The following is an 11,408-nucleotide window of genomic DNA, read 5'->3' on the forward strand; positions in this document are numbered from 1 at the left end:
GCTTCAAGATTAAGAGAAACAAACTTTGCAGGGATGAGGTGCCTCTCATTTGAACCTATTTTCCAAATTGCCTCATTTTTTTTCAAATTGTATTTGTATGAATTTTTATACTCTTGTAGAAGATAACTTTGGACCTCTGTTATCCACATACATACTCTTGAGTGTGAGTACACACACACACACACATACACACACACACCAATGTCCTCTGATCTTTGTTCCTAAATGTCAATAATAAAAGACACTGAGGATCAAAGAGTCTGATGGTCCTAAACAGTCCTTTCTCACCTTCCCATTCCATTCTGTTCTTCTTTAAAAAATTGTTGAACCTCAGTGGTGACCCTTCCTGGACAAAGGATGTCAGAGGGCTGAGAGGATGCTCTGTGCAACCAAATGCACACCAGCTAGAGGCACGTGGGGGCCTGACCCTGCTCACCTTGATAGAGACAGCTCGCCAGTGTGAGGTATTCACACACCTACGCACTGACCTGCTGACTGTTCTGTTCACCAGGACACGGTCCTCCAGTGGGCACAGCCCTGCGCCTGCCTCCCCAAGACCTGCTCAGAAGTGCCATGCTGATCCTACCTCAATTTTGTGAATCCTCCCAGGGTGTAGTTAGCACCGAGTTTCCAAAGATCAAGCTTCTGCAGTTTTCCCATCTGCTCCACAACGCTTAACCCCCTTTACAGAGCACAAAGCTTTCCATTCAATAAGCATAAGTAAGTAAGTAAGTGTTACTCGCTCAGTCATGCCTGACTCTTTGCGACCCCATAGACTGCAGCCCACCAGGCTCCTCTGTCTGTGAGATTTTCCAGGCAAGGGTACTGGTGGATTGCCTTCTCCAGGGGATCTTCTCAACCCAGAGATCGAACCCGGGTCTCCTGCCCTGCAAGCAGATTCTTTACCGACTGAGCTACAAGGGAAGCAGTACCGTTTAAAATAAAAATATCCTCACAAGAGGCAACGCTAGAAATTAAAAGTAGCACTGAGGCAAGGTAACTTTACTAAGAGCCCATTTCTCTGTTCAGGTTTGATGAGTGAAGATGAAGAAAGAGCTTAGTATGGTGCCTGGTGCCCGGTGTTGGCTACAGGAAGAGTTCGCTGTTGTCTGCATTTCACAAACGAACCAGCAGTCCATGCAGGCTGGTGCCGCCGTTCCAGCCAGTTGACTCCGGGCCCATGATCTCTCTGCTGTAACCAGCTCTGGCAAAGGGCACCTGCAGGGGAAGGAAGCCTGACGCCATCCTTTCAATACCAGTATGGGAGCCACCAGCAGGTGTGTGGTCTGGTTAGCCCCCGGGGCTCCCTGCCCCCCTGCCCAGCCAGGCCTCAGCACAGGGCACCAGAGACAGGGACACACTCAGGGTCTGGGTCAGCCACGTGGGGTGCGTCCCTTCTGTACCCGAGGTCCTAAGCTGCATGACCAGCTGGTGCCCTGGTACCCAGCAGGCTTGGGAGCCACCCAACGTCTTAAATGCCCTGAAGTCTTTCTTGCTTCTTATTCTGTCTTTTCTTTGTAAAGACTGAAATGAGTGTCTGTGATGATGAGCTATGCAATTCTGAAAAACCGGTCAAGACCCCTCCACCTTATAAAGATGTCACGGTCCCCAGCCACATCTATACATGATCCTCAGAAGGTCCCTTTGAAATGTTGTCCATTCTTTGAAAGTATGGAACAGGTATGCTCCACCTAGAATCAAGAGCATCCTCTGGGTTAGTTTTTTAAAGCAGTCCTGTCCATTCATAAATTACCCTTCCCAAATTCACTCCGCACAGTATCCATCCAAACAGAGCAGATGGACGTGCTTAAAGAAAAAAAAAAAAGAAAGAGCTACTTAGAAATTAAATCTCCCCTGAAATATAACACCACATAATTGAGTGTCTGTATATGTTGTTTGGAGATAGTAACAAAGAAATGTAAAACAGGATCCCTGAAGCTGGAACAGCTTGTAAAATCTGGTTAAGCCATGTTGAAAAATACTTGAATGCCCCCATTAGAAAACACAGACTATTTATTACTTCCTTTTCTTTAGCCCTACGAGGCATAAGCTCCTGTTTTTCTTTTTCTTTTTTTTTTTTATAGTCCTTTCTCCCCCTCTTCAAAGTGCACTCATTGAACTCTTGGCAATTAGTGTAATTGAAATTTATTGACAATGCAGCCGTCGTGGCGGCCCATTGTCCCCGAGCGTGTGCGGCTCCGAGCGGCTCCACGGCAACACCAGGCAGCCCGGGCCACCGGCTGCCAAGGGTTCCTTTGGGGGTATGAATGTTACTTAGTGATAAGAGCCTTGCGAAACAGGATCCCTGGACCCCATCTCTTGTGGGAGATGGAAATGAAATATGTATTTGGCGGCTGTGGAAAATTAATGTAATTGGCTCCCACATAAAGCTTTGACAAGTTGACCAGTTTGAAATCCAAGGAGGGCTTCTAGCCCCCTATCGCCTTATCTCCAGCTAACCCCACCCCACACTCGGTGCCCCCCACCCAGACCCACTGGAGGTGAGAGGAAGTGGAATTTGGGTACTGGTGGTTGAACAACCCTTCTGCTGCACACAGTTATTATTTTTGCACGTGTAGCTTCAGGATGAAGGGTTTAGGATGGCTGGATTTTTGCACGCATGGGGCCGTGTCGATAGCTCTCAGTCCGGGTTTTCCTTTCATTGGCGAGGCAAGGGTTGGGTTGAGCTGCTTGGAGACGTACCCGGGCACGTGTGTCTTTAGGTCTGTTTTCTCTGTCATATGTCCCATATGGTTCTAAAGCGTAGATGTGTAACTTGATTACATTTAATTGGACTCATTTAGAGGGCAGTGCAGACTTCAGTTTTCTCTTCTGAGAGGAGAGATACATTTTTATTTTAATGCGCAGGGATTTAGGCATGTAAAGTTAATAGGAGAGATATATTTAAACCTCTGCCCATGGAAATGGGCATATAATGTTTTCCCCCAGGGGAATTTGTCTTAGGAGGAGATTACTATGGTGAATTAATTTTAGCTGCTGTTCTGTCTGGCTCCTAATTTCAGATAATATGCTCTTTTGATTTATTTAATAGGACCTTAAAATGCAACACCCCAGAGTTTAAGAGAATATGATGATAAATTGGAGAACCAATGAGAAAGTGTGTGTATGTGTTTCTTCTTTGAGAAAATCCTCATGCCGTAGTTAAATGCTGAGTTGTTTGCATGTATTAGTGTTCACAGGCCCCTCTCCCCTCTACACCAGCTTAAAGGTAACCTGGAAACAATGTTAGGAGGTTGTATTGATTCCACATTTGAAAAGGGATTGGGCAAGCACTCTGTTCGTTTTTTTTTCTCTCTTGTCACTGGGAGAATGTGTTTCTCTGATAACAGTTTACTCATCTATGAGAAATTTGAAGTTGATCTTTCTCGATGATTTTTAAAACTTCCAAATGCATCATGGGTAAAGGTTCTGTACTGCAAGTCGTCAGGCATTTGGGCACCGTTCTGAAATTCTTGGACAGCACAGGAAACAGGGGAGCAGGAGTCAGGGGACAGAGGGAGTGGGTCCTGTGGAGGTGCCTGATGTGACTAGAAACTGCTGACGGGGATGCTGGGGTGAAGCTGGGGCGGACACACGGCTGGAATCCACAGGCTTTCCAGTCACTAGAGGAGAAGCACAGGAAGCTGGGAGACACAGGAAGTGCTGAGAGACACAGGAAGCTGGGGAAGTTAAGAGATGTGAGAGACACAGGAAGTGGTGAGAGACACAGGAAGCTGAGAGACATAGGAAGCTGAGAGACACAAGGGGTGTGAGAGACACAGGCTGTGGTGAGAGACACAGGAAGCTGGGAGAGATAAGAGGTGTGAGAGACATAGGAAGTGGTGGGAGACACAGGAAGCTGAGAGACACAGGAAGCTGAGAGACATAAGGGGTGTGAGAGACGCAGGAAGTGGTGAGAGACACAGGAAGCTGAGAGACACAAAAGGCGTTGAGACACAGAAAGTGGCAAGATAAAGGAAGCTGGGAGACAGAAGGTGTGAGAGACACAAAAGCCAAGAGAGACAGGAAACTGAGAGCTACAAACCAGTCAATCCTAAAGGAAATCAATTCTAAATATTAATTGGAAGGATTGATGCTAAAACTCCAATACTTAGGCCACTTGCTTCGAAGAGCCAACTTGTTGAAATAGGCCCTGATGCTGGGAAAGATTGAAGGCAGGAGGAGAAGGAGGCAACAGAGGATGAGATGGTTGGATGACAACACCGACTCAATGGACATGAGTTTGAGTAAACTCCAGAAGATGGTGAAGGACAGGGAGGCCTGGCAGAGTCAGACACAACGTAGCAACTGAAGAACAACAATTGAGGCCTACAAAAACTAGTGACCGCATTCCCATTCTGGCGTCTGTGAAGGAATAAATCTCCTGACTTTGCTTCCTTTGTGTATGTGAATGGTAACTGCACCTTCAATCAAAATGACCCGAGATTTTCCCTTCCTCAAGGTGGGAGATCGGAGGCTGAGGAGCTGACTGCCAACACCCTGCGGGCAGCTTGTGCCTCCTTGTTCTGCTGGTCACAGTCTATGTGGTAAATCTCATTCAGCAACTCTGAGCCCCACTCAGCTACAAGACCCTGAGTGGGTCGGAGGCCCCAGACTCTTTGTGACCCCACTGGCTCCTGTCATATGCAGATACTCAAAGCTAAGACAAACAGATAAGTGTGCATGGAGGTGGACCCTAAGCCTTCAAGTGATAAACCAGATGCTGAATGGTTAACACTCAGAAAACCAGGAGAGACCCTTCAGCTGGCTAGAACCACTGGAACTCAGTAGGAACCATTACTTTAGGAAATTGGTCAAAGTATGTTTTATTTCAAACAAGTCTAAAACTGTGGTCACTGGAGACAGTGGAGGAGTAGGAGACAGAGCAGTGTGTGTGTGTGTGAGAATCCTCATAGATGTGCCCATCAACAGGAAGCAAGTTTGAGGAGCCAGACCCTTAGCACAGGGGTCTGTTGAAACTGCAGAGAACCGCATCTTCTGGACCACTGGCCTGCATTCTCACAGAACAGCAAGATCCCCCTGATGAATCAGTCATGCTGCCAGTGGGTTCACAGGTGTCAACCTCACAAAGCAGGTCCTAGCGGGAGTTTTAAGGCAGAAATCAAAACTGGAGAAAAGTTTGGCCAATGAAAGAGCAAAAAAAGGGGGGGAAGACCATTCTCTAAGTCATTACCTAAAGCTGTTTGACAATCCTGAACCATGCATTTTTATCAAATAATTTATACTATGATATCTGAAAGACATCACTAGGCTCTCTGAAAAGTATGTTGCATATAATTAAAAATATTATGTGAGAGGTGGGATTGCTGTCAGATCACCCCTGAGTGTCCTGTGCTGTGTAGTTGGGGTAGCAGAGGCCCCATAGATTTCTACCTTCTCTGCAGAGAGATGGGCATCCAGCATCCAGTTAAGAAGCTCAGGGATGTCACCTGTGAGGAGCTGGAGGCGTGAGACAGATGTGCATGTGGTCTTTAGGCAGCCTGGGACCCTCACAGAAGCTTCCTTTTGCAAAATTGTTTACCGTCTGTAAGACAGAAATGGGCCAGGCCATCCTCATGGTGTTTAAAGCAGTGCTTTCAGCCCGAGGGGCTGGGTTAGGTGGTCACTGCCTCCTGAAGACCAGCTTCTCTCTTGGAATTAAGGAGAGATGCCCCGAACCTCTTCCTTTTTGTTGTTCAGTCGCTCAGTTGTGTCCGATTCTTTGTGACCCCTTGAGCTGCAGTGCACCAGGCTCCTCTGTCCTCCACTATTTCCCAGAAAGAAAGTGAAAAGGGAAAGTCACTCAGTCCTGTCCAACTCTTTGTGATCCCATGGAGTATACAGTCCACGGAATTCTCCAGGCCTGAATACCGGAGTGGGTAGCCTTTCCCTTCTCCAGGGGATCTTCCCAACCCAGGAATCAAAGCCAAGTCTCCCACATTACAGGCGGATTCTTTACCAGCTGAGCCACAGCGGAAGTCCGCCCTCTCCCAGACATTGCTCGAATTCATGTCCAAACTCTTACCTCTTTACGTGGATCCTAAAAGCAGTTCCCAAACCGCGCCCCCTCAAGGCACAGACACGCGACAGGCATGTGACTAAACCTGCGGGGGGGCGGGGCTCTTCTTCTTTGGGTTCCCTGCAGTCCTTCCCCCACCCCCAACCAGAGCTGAGACTAGGGGCATCTTTGAGAGGCTGATTAGACCAGTGGCTCTGTCTCGGGGCTGGGAACTGGCAAGTTAGCCAGGGAAGGAAGGCAGAGACAGCAGATGGAGGCAGCCAGTGTGGGGAGCTGGGAATTCTCTAACAGGACGTAGCTGTTTAGTGTACAGCTCTTTGTCCAACTCAAAATTTATCTTCGGGCTTAATCATTCTGTGTCATCAGGGCTGGATTTGACGAAGGGGATAGTGACTCAGCTTGAACTTCTCCGCAATTTCTACTGCTTCTGCTACTAGACTTCAGGAGGGAAAGTGTCCCCCTGGGAGCGATAATATGCATGTGAGTGAGACTTATTTATTCTTGCTCAAAGTCAGGGAAGGAGGCGCTGATGGCTTCTGTTATGAGACAAATGATTGGCATTTATAAAAGGACAGAATTTAACCAGACTTGCCTTCATTTCATAGACATGAAAACATGGAGAAACCAACAAGCTGGCAAACGGGAACTCACAGCAGGCAGCCACAGCAAACCCCAGGGAGGGGGGCTGGGGAGGGAGTCTCACTTCCAGAACTACTACTTTATAACCTACAGAATAGCCAGTTTTCAACCAAAACACTGAGGTATGCAAAGACACAGGAAGGATGGCCAATCATAAGAAAAGAGAAATGAATAGAGACTGTCCGTGAGAAAGCCCCACAGACATGCCACCACGTGTCCTAAGGTGCCCACGTTGCTGGGGAGCCACGGACACAGAATTCAGCGGTTGGGGAAGCAGTTTCCCACCCACGTGGACTCACCTCGATGGCCTAGAGTCTTGCTGCACCTGCTGGGGCCCTGACTTGGTGTTTCTACCTGACTAGCTAGAAAAGTATGAGTTCTTGTTGTGATGCAAGCATATTCGTTCACACTCTTACAGCCCAGACTCCACAAGCCTTGGGACCTCAGTAAGTCATGCTAATCTCTGTGTCATTGTTACTGAATAAGAAGAGCTGCTCATGAGAGTCTGCCATGAGAAACAATCAATGGAGTCGAGCTGAAACCTAGTCTATCTAAGATAATCCTCTGTTCCTCAAAGTAAGCCAAGTAAGAGGAAAGGATGAAACCGGCTAAGACACAGGAGCTATCCTTCCAGCCAGGAATTCAGGGGAATTCCATCATCTCAAAACTTTCCTGTAAGTAATTAAAAGGGATGAAGTTTCTCCTATTGTAGGAGGCATTAAAGAAGCCAGTCTTTTGCCAGGTATTGAGTGCCAGCTTGTGTCAGCCACAGCACCAGTGGGTCAGAGCAGAAAGAAAAGATCCCAGCCGGCCCTGGGGAGTCTTCCTCAATCATTCACGGATGAACAGAGTTGAAGTGTGCCATTTTTTCAGCTTCATAAACGTATTGTTCAAAGTTCCAAGCGGGGCTATACTTTTTTCATTCCTAGTTTCTCAGGTATAGAATTTTCCCTTTGGTGAAAAGACTCAGGAGTTGCCACTCTAATAAAATAATGCTGGAAGTAACAATCAGAGAATTTAAGGAACGGAAATAGTGGTGACCATTAGAAATGGAGCATCCACCTTGAGACGGCTGGTCAGCTTAGTGATTTGCAGAAATTTTGTTTCTTTTTTTTTTTTTTTCTGGAAGCACTCATCCTAAAGGAGAGTGAGAGGTATATTTTTATTTAATTACACTGAGGACAAAATTATGGACACTTAGTCACAGCCATGCGGCTGGTAATTAGTGGAGGGCATCCCTCAGTACCCACTACAGGCAGGGTTAGGGTGAGGATTAGGGTTAGGGGAAGGTGATTACCTATAAGTATTTTTCTTTCCATATCCATCTACCTTCTTACAGGCCATAGTGGGGAGGGGGGTTCAGGATCGGGGAGCACATGTACACCTGTGGCTGATTCATGTCGATGTATGGCAAAAACCACCACAATTTTGTAAAGTAATTAGCCTCCAATTAAAATAGATAAATTAATTTAAAAAATGTTTTGCCAGCAAGGAAGTGATTTTCACAAGGTCCAGAGAGGCAAATTTGTGGTCTCTGCCACAGGAACTCAATGTACCATTGTCGTGAATACTTGTCTGGAACACTACACCAAACAGAGAAAGAATCCCACTAGACTGGTGTTTCAACATAGATCATAAAAGATTATTGTTTCCTATTACTGGAAATTGGAAATGTTTCCCTAAGAAATTAAGTGATATTCTATTCCCTTTTAGAATTGTTTTGATGAGAAACTGTTGGAAATTAAAAAAAAAAAAAAACTATGAAGGAATTATTTTTAACATTGTTCAGTCACTAAGTCCTATACTCTGTGACCCCATGGACTGCAGCACAGTAGGCTTCCCTGTCCTTCGCTATCTCCCGGAGTTTACTCAAACTCATGTCCACTGAGTCGGTGATGCCATCCGACCATCTCATCCTCTGCTGCCCTCTTCTCTTCCTGCCCTCAATCTTTCCCAGTCTCAGATGGCTCTTCACATCAGGTGGCCAAACTACTGAAACTTCAGCTTCAGCATCACTCCTTACAATGAATATTCCGGATTGATTTCCTCTAGGATTGACTGGTTTGATCTTCTTGCAGTCAAAGGGTTTCTCAAGAGTCTTTTCTAGCATCACCATTCAGAAGCATCAATTCTTCAGTGCTCAGCCTTCTTTATGGTTCAGTTCTCACATCCATACATGACTACTGGAAAAAACATAACTTTTTCTATATGGACCTTTGTCTGCAAAGTAATGTCTCTGCTTTTTAGTACACTCTCTAGGTTTGTTGTAGTTTTCTTCTGAAGAGCAAGTATCTTTTACTTTCATGGTTGCAGTCACCATCTGCAGTGATTTTGGAGCCCCAGAAAATAAAATCTGTTACTTTTTCCCCGTCTATTAGCCATGACATGATGGGACCAGGTGCCATAATCTTAGATTTTTGAATGTTGGGTTCCAAGCCAGCTTTTTCACTCTCTTCTTTCACCTTCATCAGAGGCTCTTTAGTTCCTCTTCACTTTCTGCCATAAGCATGGTGTCATCTGTGTATCTGAGGTTATAGATATTTCTCCCAGCAATCTTGATTTCAGCTTGTGCATCATCCAGCCTGGCATTTCACATGATGTACTCTGCATATAAGTTATAAGCAAGGTGATAATATACAGCCTTGATGTACTCTTTCCCAATTTTATAATTGGTTATAATTGTTTTTCTTTCAAACACAGATGACTACGTTGGACATAAAATATCAAGATAAATATGTGAAGGATCTTGGGAGCTCGAGTCATGCTTGTGAAGCCTCTCCGTCCTCTTGAGATCATCTCCACAGCCACATGTGGACAAAGTCAGGCAGCTCACATACATTGTGTTTTGAATTTTAAAGTGTTTCCTTTAATATGTAAAAGGAGATGTATGAGGCATATTCTTTGCATATAAATATCTCCAGCACAGTGTAAAGTAATGAGCCTCCAATTAAAATAAATTACTTAATTTAAAAAAATAAAATAAAAATCAAAACAAAAATCTCCAGCACAATAACTGTGTAAGCTGCTGGTTTTGTATTTGTTGGAAGAAAAGCAGGCTTGTCATCCTTCATATTATCCTGTCTCATGCTATTCCTTGTTTTAACTTTGATTTCTTTTATTGACGTATAGTTCATTTAGACTTAATAAATGTAGTTTATATAGACTTCTCTGGTGGCTCAGAGGGTAAAGAATCCGTCTACATTGCAGGAGACCTGGGTTTGACCCCTGGGTCAGGAAGATCTCCTGGAGAAGGGAATGGCAACTCACTCCATTGTTTTTTCCTGGAGAATCCCATGGACAGAAGAGCCTGGCGGGATATAGTCCATGGGGTCGCAAAGACTCAGACTCAACTGAGCAACTAACACTCACTCACTAATAGTTGACTTACAACATTTCAGGTATATAGCAAATTGTTCAAGCTATAGATAGATAGTAGAGATGTCTTCTTTTTCAGTTTCTTTTCCCATATAGGTTATTACAAAATATTTAATGTAGTTCTCTGTGCTGTGCAATAGGTCCTTGTTGGTTATCTATTTTATACAGAGGAGTGCGTATCTGTTAATCCCAAGCCCCTAATTTATCCGTCCCCGCTTCTTTGTAACCACAGGTTTGTTTTCTGTGCCTGTGAGTCTGTTTCTGCTCCATGAACAAGTTTATTTGTACCAGTTTTATTAGATGCCACATATAAGTGATATCATGCATTTGTGTTTCTGTGACTTACTTCACTCTGTATGACAATATCTAGATCCATCTGCTGTTGCCGCAAATGGCATTGTTTTTACCTATGGCTGAGTAATATTTCATCGTCTGTATCACCACATTTTGATCCCTTCCTCCACCAGTGGGCATTTAGGTTGTTTCCATGTCCTGACTAGTGTAAACAGTGCTGTCGTGAAAATTGAGGGGCATATATGCATGCGTATTACAGTCTTCTTCAGACACATGCCCAGGAATGGAGTTGCAGGGCCATATGGTAGCTCCATTTTCAGTCTTACGGATCCTCCGTATCGTCCGTCAGAGGGGCTGCGCCAGCTTCCACTCCTGCCCACGGTGTGGGTGGTGCCCTTTCTTCCACAGCCTTTCAAGCATTTATTCTTTGTAGACATTTTGATGATTGCCATTCTGACCAGTGTGATGTGATACCTCATTGAAGTTTTGATTTGCATTTCTCTAATAACTGGCGATCTTGAGCATCATTTCATGTGCCTGTTGGCCATATGTATGTCTTCTTTGGAGAAATGTCTGTTTAGGCCTTCTGACCATTTTTTTTTCTGATTTTTTTTTTTTTTTGTATTGAGCTGTATGAGTTGTTTCTATATTTTGAAAAGTAACCCCTCGTAGCTTGCATCATTTGCAAATATTTTATTCCATCCCATAGGCTCTATTTTCATTTTGTTTATGGTTTCTTTTGCTTTGCAAAAGCTTTTAAGGTTAATTAGATCTCACTTGTTTATTTTTGCTTGTTTCTCTCACCATTCTTCAGTTCACTTCAGTTCCGTTGCTCAGTCGTGTCTGACTCTTTGTGACCCAGTGAATCGCAGCACGCCAGGCCTCCCTGTCCATCACCAACTCCTGGAGTTCACTCAAACTCACATCAATCGAGTCAGTGATGCCATCCAGCCATCTCATCCTCTGTTGTCCCCTTTTCCTCCTGCCCCCAATCCCTCCCAGCATCAGAGTCTTTTCCAATGAGTCAACTCTTTGCATGAGGTGGCCAAAGTACTGGAGTTTCAGCTTTAGCATCATTCCT

The 11,408-nt window shown here is 45.0% G+C and overlaps 1 long non-coding RNA gene across 1 annotated transcript; it reads left to right on the top strand.

Annotated features, from left to right (window-relative positions):
* Window positions 1-6,212: 6,212 nt before the first annotated feature.
* LOC132343192 (uncharacterized) lies at window positions 6,213-9,650 on the top strand. Its single transcript, XR_009491899.1, has 3 exons — window positions 6,213-6,499; window positions 7,077-7,332; window positions 9,359-9,650. It is a non-coding gene; the product is annotated as an uncharacterized lncRNA (long non-coding RNA).
* Window positions 9,651-11,408: the final 1,758 nt, after the last annotated feature.

Source organism: Bos taurus, chromosome 20 (genome assembly GCF_002263795.3).
Source record: "Bos taurus isolate L1 Dominette 01449 registration number 42190680 breed Hereford chromosome 20, ARS-UCD2.0, whole genome shotgun sequence".
Classification (NCBI taxonomy): domain Eukaryota; kingdom Metazoa; phylum Chordata; class Mammalia; order Artiodactyla; family Bovidae; genus Bos; species Bos taurus.